This window comes from Nomascus leucogenys, chromosome 7b, assembly GCF_006542625.1.
Source record: "Nomascus leucogenys isolate Asia chromosome 7b, Asia_NLE_v1, whole genome shotgun sequence".
Lineage (NCBI taxonomy): Eukaryota > Metazoa > Chordata > Mammalia > Primates > Hylobatidae > Nomascus > Nomascus leucogenys.
In genome coordinates, this window is record NC_044387.1 from 68,054,171 (window position 1) to 68,066,584 (window position 12,414).

The 12,414-nt window shown below is 38.5% G+C and overlaps 1 pseudogene; it reads right to left on the reverse strand.

Moving 5' to 3' along the window:
* Positions 1–8,436: 8,436 nt before the first annotated feature.
* LOC100582548 lies at positions 8,437–8,856 on the reverse strand (annotated as a pseudogene).
* Between the last annotated feature and the right edge of the window lie 3,558 nt (positions 8,857–12,414).

Here is a 12,414-nt window from a genome sequence, read left to right on the forward strand (position 1 = left end):
TTATAATTTTTATAGTGACTAGAATATATTATTATATAATGATCTCCTCCAGTGAAACATGCCTCCTTTTATCTATGTCCTTGCTTAGTTCCCTCCTACACTGACTCTAGGTTTCCCCATGTCACTTGTTATGGTCAATGAGATGCACGCAAATGTCACAAATGAGGATTTCCTCTTCTCTTTCTACTTTTGAAATCTTGCCACCATGTTAAGAAGCCCTAGCTTGCCTACTGAAGACTCATGGTCAGTCAACAACCAGCACCAAGCACCAGACATGTGAGGGAGGCCAACTCAGACAACTCAGCTACTGTTGCATGCTCAGATGACTGCAGCCCCATGAGTGATCCCAGGTGAGAGAAGCAGAAGAATCGCCAAGCTGAGCCTCGCCCAAAATGGTGGCTCACAGAATCATGAGCAAATAAAATGGTTTTAAACCATTAAGTTTTGTTTTACAACAACAGATAATAATTATGAGAATTTTCTTATATCTAATTTATACATGAGAAATATAAGACTTAGTCAAGTACCTTGTCTAGTAAGTGGCAGAGCCAGAATTCTTAGTGACATAGCTAGTAATTTTAACAGCCAGTATTAGTATTCTGAAACTCTGAACTACTTTACTCATCATCCATCTTAGGAAAATCTAAAACTGAGAAATTACAAACAACTGAAAATTACCAACCTCAAAAAAGGACTGTTTCAGTAAATTCTGATACAAGCAAATACAAAATCTATGATATAACAGAATACCCCTAATGACAGAATAAAATACAATTATACTCCCAGCAATATATATCTGTTATGAATATGAGAAGATAATAAAAGTTCACTTTTATGGAGTGTTACTATCTGCCAGGCACTGTTCTGGGTGTTTTACATGCTTTATTTCTTTTGCTGTTCACAACTCTGTGAATAGATTATAAATCATTCCCATTTATTATTATTCCCAATTTTTCCCATTCCTCTGTATTACAAATTAGAAAGAAGAGTCCATAGTAAGTAGACAACTTTCTCAAGGTCACGTAGCTAATAATTGGCAAAGCTTAGATGCCAACCTAGGGAGTTCAACTTCCAAGACCATGTTCCTAACTAAAACATTACACTGCTTTTCCCACAATATATTTTTAGTTGAGAAAGATTAGGTTACAAAAACAATATGTGATTCCATTCTGGTTCCAGGAAAGAACATATGAATAGTTGTGTGGCATGTGCTATGTAGCCACAGAAAATACAAACAGACTTCTACACACACAAGTGTCAACAGCAGTGACTTTTGAGTGATAGAATTATGAGTGACATTTATTTTCTTCTCTATATGTTTCTGCATTTTCTAAAATTTTTGCAATGAAAATTTACTACTTTGATCATCAAAAATATTAGGACTGTTCTAGGGGGAAAAACCTTCAACACTCCAATATTTTTTAATGACAAAATAAATTTTAAATTTTACAGAATAAATGTAAAGTTTCACATGACCACATACACATTGAAACAACTCCTTAAAATAATTAATTAGTTAAAACAATTAATTGATCTCATCAAATAGGCATCATTTAAATGTTAATTCTCAGAGCTTGCTGGCATCCTAAGAGACACATATTTTCAGCTACTGCTACTGGGAGCATAAGTGACACAGACTCTCTGGAATTGAATTTAGCAATATGTTTCAAGAAAGAAGTCACACCATGTGAAACAGTAGGAATGAAGTGCTCTTTATAATGTCAACTAATTTTTAAAACCCAAAGTCAAACAATAAGGGAATGGTTAAATAGATAACACAACACCCACGTAACAAAAGAATATCGCCGTTAAAAATCATGTTCTTGGAAAATATTTAATAACATGCATTTTCCCCCATGATGTGTGATTTCTTATATTGTTTAGGTTTTGTTTGTTTTTTTAGAGATGAGGTCTCACTCTGTCACCAAGGCTGGAGTGCAGTGGCATCATGATCACAACCCATTGCAGCCTCAACCTCCCAGGCTTAAGCACGTCTCCCACCTCAGCCTCTCAAGAAGCTGAGATCACAGGTGCGTGCCACCGTGCCTAATTTTTTTAAAAAAAAATTTTGTAGAGACAAGGCCTCACTATGTTGCCTAGGCTGGTCTCAAATTCCTAGGTTGGAGCCATCCTTCTGCCTCAGCCTCTCAAAATGCTGGGATTACAGGCATAAGCCACAGCACCTGGCTTGATTGTTCATATTGTTTAAAGAGCAGAATATAACATAGTTAAAACCAATCTAATTCATATGTAAGTAAATATGTATATACGTACATGTAAATGTGCCCTCATTTTTAAAAAAACCCTGAAATTAAATACATGAAAATCTAAACTATTATCGCTGAGTAGTGGCATTTCAGATAACTTCAATTATCTGCTGAATATTTTCAAGCACCTGGGACAATTCCCATTGAAATCAGTTGATACTAAGAGGCATCAAGAGTTAGCAGGAGTTCAAGGTCAGGATCTCTGGACCAATTCTTGGTCTGGGCAGCTACTGTGCATTTGCATCATAGCACACTGAAGGCCAACATAGATACAGCTGCCGAGGGAAGTTTTGCTAAGTATGATTAGAACCACAGTAGAGTTGAAGGACTTGTACCCCTAAAATTCTCTAGAAGAGGATCTCATAAAGGTGTAGATACTTCAGGGAAGTCAGATACACACTGAGTCCCCAGTCAGAGCACATGAAAGTCTTTTTCAGCTTCTTCGGCATGTAGATTCTTTTGGAATTGGACCTATTAAAGAACATCAACCACAGCGACTGCAACCAATATGTGTTTGTATAAAACATCTGGGGCCAGATCTCCCCAAAATCCTAACACCACACTTTGGATGTGGCTTCAGTAATCAAAATCTTATATTCCAGATACTTCTAATCTGCCAAGGCCATCTCCCGAAAAAAGCACAGAAAACCTCAGTTGCTTTCTGAGAGAGTTACATCTACATCTGAGGTAAGTATTGTTACCATCTCTATACAAATAAGCGAACCGGCCAGGATTTAAATCCATCAGACCAAAAAACCCAGGCTAAATTTTCAACTGTAATCTGTGACCTCTGAATGTGAAGAATTCTGTCTTCTCCCTCTCTACTCCCTATTGAGAATATGAAGGAAAACATTGTACTAATATTTGTATATAATGTATGCTTAACTAAGTATCAGAATGGATGGACCTTGGACCTTAGATCTGATAGCAATTCCTAAGTTTGATTGAAACTGAGTAAATCCTTTTTTTTTTTCCAAGACAGGGTCCCTGTCACCCAGGCTGGAGCACAGTGATGCAATCATAGCTCACTGTAACCTCAAATTCCTGAGCTCACAGAATCCTCCTGTCTAGGTCTCCCAAGTGCCTGGGACTACAGTTGTGTGCCACCATGCCCAGCTAATTTTTTTTTTTTTTTTTTTGTAGAGATGGAGTCTGGTGATGTGGCCCAGGCTGATCTCAAACTCCTGGGCTCAAGCAATCCTTCTGCCTCAGGCTCCCAAAGAGCTGAGATTACAGGAATGAGCCACTGCACTTGGCCTAAATCCATATTTTTGATGCAAACTATTATTTTTAAATGTATAGCCCCACTTTGTTACCACAAAGTACTCTGTATAAAGTGTAGCACATAATATGAACTAGAAGTAGTTCAAAAAGAAAAGTGGACCAGGCACAGTGGCTCATGCCAGTAATCCCAGCACACTGGGAGGCTAAGGCAGGAGGATTACTGAAGGCCAAGAATTCAAGACATGCCTGGGCAACAGAGTGGGACCCCATCTCTACCAAACAAATATAAACAATTTGCTAGGCACGGTGGTGTGCGCCTGTAGTCCTAGCTACTTAGAAGGCTGATACAGGATTGCTGAAGTCAGAGAGTTCAAGGTTGTAGTGAGTTATGATGGAGTGACTGTACTCCAGCCTGGGTGACAGAGGAAGACGAAAGGAAAGAAAGAAAGAAGAAAGAAAAAAAGAAAGAAAGAAAGAAAGAGGGAGGGAGGGAGGGAGGAAGGAAGGAAGGAAGGGGAAGTGAACACAGTGGTAGAGACACAAAAAGGTGCTAGGATAGAGGCTAACACAAAATCACATACCATGACATCCTTCTATGCACTTTCTATTCATTATTTTACCAATTTCTATAGCATTTTAGAGTTGTTTCAATAAAACTGCAAGTGAATATGATCTACTGCCTATTATGTGGTTATGCCATAAAAAGCTAGGATGACTTTGCTATAAGTTGCTTTATATGACACCCACTACAGTGTCAGAAAAATTTAGAAGTTCAGAATTGATTTTGGAAGCTAATGAATGTGTCTGTAGATTGTGGACTAGTAAGCCACCTCCAGTCTCTATTATACACTGCAATGTTCACTCCCCAAAATAATGACATAACAGTATCAGGTATGTGGGAGTCACAAATATATATATAATATTAAACATTGATTATATTTAATGTTATCAATAAGTTAGAATTGATTTGATAATAAATAGAAAATCAATGAAGATGTTCATGTGTACCTTGGAAAATTATTTTATCAATGAACCACATCACATGTATCACACAGCACAACTGGCTACTTATTCAGGAGCAGTGATTTTTCACTTTAAGAAATCCTTAAGATTCAAACATTCTGCCCTATTTTTTTTAACAAGAAAAAAATATCACAAGTTTGTGAACAGATGCAACATTTTGAAAAACCAAAAGCATGCATAGAGAGATTTTAATACTTGCCCTAAAAAGGTCTTGCCAGGATCAGGGTGGTAGCCCTTTGCCCATATATGGGGGCTACACAGAAGGAGCCATGCAAGCAATTCAGAAAAAATCCTCACTGCTTTTCCCCACCTCTGTGTGTCAACTAAGAGTCTTTGTATGGATAGTTTATATCAGTAATTCTCAGACCTTAACGAGCACATAAACCAAGGATCTTGTTAAAATGCAAATTCTGATTCAGTAGGTCTAGAGTAGGACCTGAGATTCTACATGTGTAAGAAACTCATAGAGGAGGTTGGTGGGGCTGGTCCAAGGACCTCATTTATGAGTAGTCAAGATTTATATTTTTTAGCATTAAGTCACTGTATGAAAAGAGACTAGCTTTTACTTGTTAAAAATAAACTGGAGCAGGGCGTGGTGGCTTATGCCTGTAAACCCAGCATTTTGGGAGGCCAAGGCGAGTGGATAACCTGAGGTCAGGAGTTCAAGACCAGCCTGGCCAACAGGGTGAAACCCCATCTCAACTAAAATTACAAAAAATTAGCAGGGCATGGTGGCACATGCCTGTAATCCCAGCTACTCGGGAGGCTGAGGCAGGAGAATCGCCTGAACCCAGGAGACAGAGGTTGCAGTGAGCTGAGATCACTCAACTGCCCTCCAGCCTGGGCAACAAGAGCGAAACTCCATCTTTAAATAAACAAACAAACAAAAACTGGAAACTGATGTTTGGAGACTCACTTGGATTTGTGCTGTGCAACATAACTTCTAGCCTTGTGTGGCTATTTAAATTTAAATGATTTAAAATCAAATAAAATTTAAAATTCAGTTGCTCAGTTACATTAGCCACATTTTAAGAGCTCAATAGCCACACGTGGCTAATATTAGACAGCATGGAAGAACAATTCCATTATCATAGAAAGTTCTATTGAACAGTGCTAAACTGAAGATGATTTGGTTATCAAACAAAACTTTAAAGAATATAAGGTTTATTCCACTTTGAAACAAATCAAAAAGTAAAAACTTGAACCAGCATCTATAAAATTCTAGCCATCTTTCCTCAGAAAGAAAAAAATAAAAAAGAAGGAAAGGTCAGGACAACATGATACCCATTAATAAAAGCAGCTTACATTCCTTCTTCCTAGCAAAGTGCAGCACAGCTCAACCTCAAATGGAACGTGACATTAATGGGCTAAAAGGAAAGATGGGGACCAGAGAGCCCCTGAAGCTAAACAGAACCAGCACCATGCTCTGCACACTTCATGCCAAAGCCATTTCATTTCCCTTTACTCTTAACAGTCAGTCTCTTGACCTGATGTAGAAACGAATACTGATGAGAAAAAAGTACAGGCAACATGGTGCACACTTGACGTCTAATCCTATCTGGAACACTCAACTCTGACTTTTCACTACAAGCAGCAACAAACAAACAAATAAACACCAAAAAGGGATGTATTAGGGTTCTCCAAAGAAACAGAATCAATAGAATGTATATATAAAAAGAACAATATTTACTTTAAGGAATTGACTCACATGATTGCGGGGACTGACAAGTCTGAATGCGCAGGACAGGCCAGCAGGATGGTGACCCAGGGAAGAGTTGATATTGTAGTCTTGAGTCTGAAGACAATATAGAAGTAAAATTCTTTCATTCTCAGAGGACCTCAGTCTTTTTTTTTCTCTTAAGGCCTTTAGCTGATTGGATGAGACCCACTCACATTATGGAGGGTAATCTGTTTTACTCAAAGTCTACTGATTTAAATCTTAACCATAACTAAAAAATACTTTCACAGCAATATCTAGACTGCTGTCTCAACAAACAGCTGGATGCCATACCCTAGTTAAGTGAACACATGTAATTAACCATTGCAGAAGGATAAAGGTTCCAGGTCCCCAGTATTTGGGGCCTCCCTTCCAGCTCCCTTTCTTGCTTCTGTCCTCAAACCTCAGTAGCAACACCAGTGGAGACTAATGGTAGTGATGGCTGTAATCATAGCAAATTTAGCCATAGTGGCTGCCTGCCACCTGTCCCATTTAGAAGTTTGTTGACAGTCACACAGTCTCCATGAGCTTTCAGAATGGGATGCCTAATGTCAACACTGAGATTGCTCTTGGACAAGGGGACAGTAGAGAATATTCATCTCTCTATTTTCCCCAAACTCCCCTCTCCCAAATCCTGCCCAAGACACTGAAAACTAGAAATGCTTCTTACTGATCATGTGACCACTTAGAAAATTTGGAAAAGTAAATGAGATCTTTGTTAAGTACCTAAGCATCTCAAAAAAAAAAAGTGCTACTGGTGCAGGGAGGGTATTCATTAAAAGAGTCCTTCTAGGCTTTTAAAACCAATTTGAATTTTCTCTGGGTTCGTTATATAGAAGGAGAAGGAAATGTGTTCACCTTCTAGAAAAATAATTCTTTCAGACTCTTGTCTTTATGGTTTATGAAGGAGATATTTTCTCCAGCTTTATTGAGGTATAATTGGCAAATAAAAATATATATAGTTAATGTATGCACTGTGACTTTTTGATGCACATTGCAAAATAATTGCCACAATCAAGTTAATTAACATATCTAGCATTTCATGTAGTTACTATTTTCTGTGTGTCTTTGCGATGAGAATGCTTAGGATCTATTTTCAGAGAACCAACTTTCAGCTAACAAAACGAATAAATCCTGGGGACCTAATGTACAGCATGGTAACTATAGTTGATAATACTATATTGTATACTTGAAATTTTCTGAAAGATAGAAGTTTATACTTACACTAGAAAGTTCCTTCTGCCTTTAATTATTCCTAATTAGACATTCAAAACCTTAATATATAGCTTACAGTGGCACCATCTGAGCAAGAAGAAATTAGGTTATTAATCCTTCCTCTGAAGTCTCCACAATGATATTAAATTTTCAGGTAGCAGATTTCTGGATTGATTTTCTTCTCTCACCATTTATTTCAAAGTCTAACTATACACTTTATGACTCAGGCACTAATATTTTACTTGCAATCCAACTGCGGTTTTTCCTTCACCTCAACATAGTCCTTGGGGCACTTTTTAAAAGCCTTTAGTCTGAGACATTGGCCCATTTGTAATATATATGCCACATTCTCTGCATCTGTTCATTTCACAAGGTAAACTTGATGATCACCAGCTATTCTTAGCTCTTGACAATATTAAAAAAAGATAATCAAAAGTGCAATTATTTAAATTCATAAAGGTATTGATTTCTTTTCACTCTTGATGCAGACTTCAAAAGATTCCATGGATCAAATAGCATCATAACCAGATACAACATGAAGCATAAGAATTATATATAATTGAAGTGGTTTAATTTCCAATACTCAATATAAATTCAGGAAATAAAACTAGTAAATTCATTCACATGGGCTGAAGAAAACAGAATGCAATATGCCCTTTCTACAGTTGGGCCCCTCTCTACTCTTCTGCACTCTAGATTTCTCTCCTGCCACCCTCACCTACCCTGTCTTGCATTCCACCTTCTCAAATTCATCTCTCCCCTTCAATTAATCTCACCCCTTCCTATTTAAAGGCATACCTCATTTTATTGTGCTTTGCATTTTTGTGCTTCACAGAGAATGCTTTTTTTTTTTAACAAATTGGATGTTTGTGGCAACCCTGTACCAAGAAAGTCCATAGGCACCATTTTTCCAACAGCACATGTACGCTTCATGTTTCTGTGCCACATTTTGGTAATTCTCACAGTATCTTTTAAATTTTTCTTTCTAAAGGCAATTTTATAACTTTATTGGATGTATCAGATGATCAGCAATTAGTTCTCATCCACATTGACTGTCTGTAGATTTTTGAAAGTGGTAACAGGTACACAAGTAACGAAAGGATAGAGCTTATTTGGTGAATCTTTATCCTCATTACATTTTCTGGACAAGCACACACGGATACAATATGGGACATTTCTTATTCCTTTGGCCCAGACAACTTTGTTGAGCCTGGTATTAATGCACATATCTGGAGTTCCCATCTCCTTCATGGAAAATTTCTGAATCTCTTTGAGTGCCTGAGGGGCATGCTTCTTGAAGCCCACTCCATGGATGCACTTGTGAATGTTGATGGTGTATTCTCAGGTCACCACCGCGTTGATGGCAGAATGGCCCTTTCTCTTCTCACCACCTTTCTTTGCGAGAGCCATTCTTATTATTATATCTGTTAGGGTGATCTGTGATCAGTGATCTTTGGTGTTACCCTTTTAATTGTTTGGGGGAACCACAAACTGTGCCCATAGAAGACAGCAAATGTAATTGATAAATAACATGTGTTCTGACTGCTCCACCTACCTGCCTGCCGTTCTTCCATCTCCCTCCCTCTCCTTGGGCCTCCCTATTCGCTGAGGCACAACAACACTTAAATTAGGCCAGTTAATTACCTTACAATGGCCTCTAAGTGTTTAAGGGAAAGAAGAGTCACACTTCTGTCACTTTAAATCAAAAGCAGAAATGATTGAGCTTAGTGAGAAAGACATGCCAAAGGCTGAGACAGACGGAAAGTTTAGGCCTCCTGTGCCAAACAGTTGGCCAAGTTGTAAATACAAAGGAAAAGTTCTCGAAGGAAATTAAAAGTGCTACTCCAGTGAACACACGAATGAGAAGAAAACAAAACAGGCTTATTGCTGATATGGAGAAAGTTTGAGTGGTCTGGATAGAAGATCAAACCAACCATAATAGTTCCTTAAACCAAAGCCTAAGCCAGAGCAAGACCCTAACTCTCTTCAATTCTATGAAGGCTGAGAGAGGCAAGGAAGCTGCAGAAGAAAAGTTTGAAGCTAGCAGAGGTTGGTTCTTGAGGTTAAAGGAAAGAACTCATCTGCGTAACATAAAAGTACAAGGTAAAGCAGCAAATACTAATAGAAAAGCTTCAAGTACCCAGAAGATTAGCAAAGACTGTTAATGAAGGTGGCTACACTAAACAACAGATTTTCAATGTGGACAAAACAGCCTTCTATTGGAAGAAGGTGCTTGCTATCTAGGAATTTTATAGAGAGAAGAAGTCAATGCCTGGTTTCAAAGCTTCAAAGGACAGGCTGACCCTTTTATAGGGGCAAATGCCTCTAGTGACCTTAAGTTGAAGCCAGGTGCTCATTTACCATTCTGAAAATCCTAGGGCCCCTAAGAATTATGCTACATCTACTCTGCCTGTACTCTATAAACAAAACAACAAATTTACAGCATGGTTTATTGAATTTTTTTTTTTGAGACGGAGTCTTGCTCTGTTGCCCAGGCTGGAGTGCAGTGGCACAATCTCGGCTCACTGCAAGCTCTGCCTCCCAGGTTCATGCCATTCTCTTGCCTCAGCCTCCTGAGTAGCTGGGACTACAGGTGCATGCTGCCACGCCTGGCTATTTTTTTTGTATTTTCAGTAGAGATGGGGTTTCACCATGGTAGCCAGAATGGTCTCGATCTTCTGACCTCATGATCTGCCAGCCTCGGCCCCCCCAAAGTGCTGGGATTATAGGCATAAGCCACAGCGCCCGGCTGGTTTATTGAATATTTTAATCCCACCATTGGAGACCTACTGCATAGAAAAAAAAGATATCTTTCAAAATATTCTTGCTTATTAACAGTGCACCAAGTCACTCAAGAGCTCTGGTGGAGATGTATGAGGAGATCTGTGCTGTGTTCATGCCTGTTAACACAACACCCATTCTTCAGCTCATGGATGAAGGAGTAATTTTGACTCTCAAGTCTTACTATTTAAGAAATACATTTTGTAAGGCTATAGCTGCCATAGATAATGATTCCTCTAATGGATCTGGGCAAAGTAAATTGAAAACTATCTGGAAAGGATTCACCATTCTAAATGTCATTAAGAACATATCTGATTCATGGGAGGAGGTCAAAATAGCAACATTAGCAGGAGTTAGGAAAAAGTTGAATCTAATCCTCATTAATGACTTTGAGGGTTTAAGATGTCAGTGGAGGAAGTAACTGCAAATGTGGTGAAAATAGCAAGAGAATTAAATTAGAAGTGGAGCCTAAAGATGTGACCGAATTGCTACAATCTCTTGATAAAACTTAAACAGATGAGGAGTTACTTCCTGTGGATGACCAAAGAAAGTGCTTTCTTAGGATGGATCTACTCCTGGGAAAGATGCTCTGAACAGTGTTGAAATGACAGCCAAGGCTTTAAAACATTACAAAAGTTGATAAAGCAGTAACAGAGTTTGAGAGGATCTATCCCAATTTTGAAGAATTTTGAAAGAAGTTATCCTCTGGGTAAAATGCTATCAAACAGCATCTCATTCCACAGAGAAATCTTTCGTGAAAGCAAGAGTCAATCAATGCAGCAAACCTCATTTTTGTCTTATATTAAGAAAATGCCACAGCACCTGAACCACAACCCTGATCAGTCAGCAGCCGTCAACATTGAGAGAAGAGTCTCCACTGGCAAAAAGATTATGACTCACTGAAAGCTTGAATGATCCTTAGCATTTTTTTAGCAATAAAATATTTTTTTAATGAAGATATATATACTTTTTTACATATAATGCTATTGCACACAACATACTACAGTATAGTGTGAACATAACTTCTAAATGCACTGGGAAACCAAATCATTTGTGTGACTCACTTTATTGCAATATTTGCCTTATTGCAATGGTCTGTAACTAAACCCACAATAGCATCAATGTATGCCTGTATAGACCCAACTAAAGCTCTAGCTGCTAGATATTTACAACTCAAATCCCATATCTTCCAAAGCCTTTCTAGAGTCAATTACTTAGAATTAATCTCTCCTCTTTTGCACTTTCAAAATGTATTGCCCATACCAGAATTAGAGGTTTTATCACATATCATGGTGGGGTTACTTGTATTTCTTTCTCATTATTTGTGACTCTGACTCAAAAATTTACTGTGTGTCATTTTTCTTTCTCTCCTAGCACCTAACACACCACATGCCCAAATTAATGTTCAAAATGAGATGGGATGTGGCTTCCAAGAGGGCCAGTTCTACAGGCCCAGGTTAAACTATTAATAATGCAGCTTTTCCAAAGGCTAGTGTCCTATCCACAACATAGCACAATGTCTCAAGCCCACAGAACCCCAAAAATGGGGAGAAACTGTCCCTGGAGAAATGAAATAGAGAAGTAGAAAAGGATGTGGGATCCAGTTAAGAGACACTCTAGCAAGAACAAGGAAGTACTCACTATCCCAGAGTTCCCTCAAATACCCCATTCTTGCATAAAGAATCTACAACTCTGCCACTGTAGCTGCCCTAGTTGAATGTGAAGTGGTAAACCATGATTATCTCCCACCACATATACTATAATAAAAGTATAAGTCATGTTCAAAATTCTTCCATATATATTACCACATTCCATTCTTAGGTACATGGTTAGACAGGCAGGGTAGGGTATTTTTTTAATTTTATAGATGAAGAAAGACAGTCTTGGAGATTAATTTTCCTAAGGCCGCATAGGCTTATAGTTTATGGCAAAGCTGAAACTGTAATTCGGGTCTCTTTAACTCCTGTTTCAAAATTGGAGGTGACGACTACACTGCCACTGTGGTAGGAGTGAGACTTCCAAGCCATGTCTACCATTTACTATTCCTACTCCAGTTTGGGCTGGGATGGGGAGGGCAGCAAGGAGCTCCTGATGTGGAAGCAGGGAAAGTTCAGGTGAGGCAAGGAGAGCGAGGAGGCAGCAAAGGGATGAGCCCTGGATGTTGGATTTATTGTGACTAGCAAATTC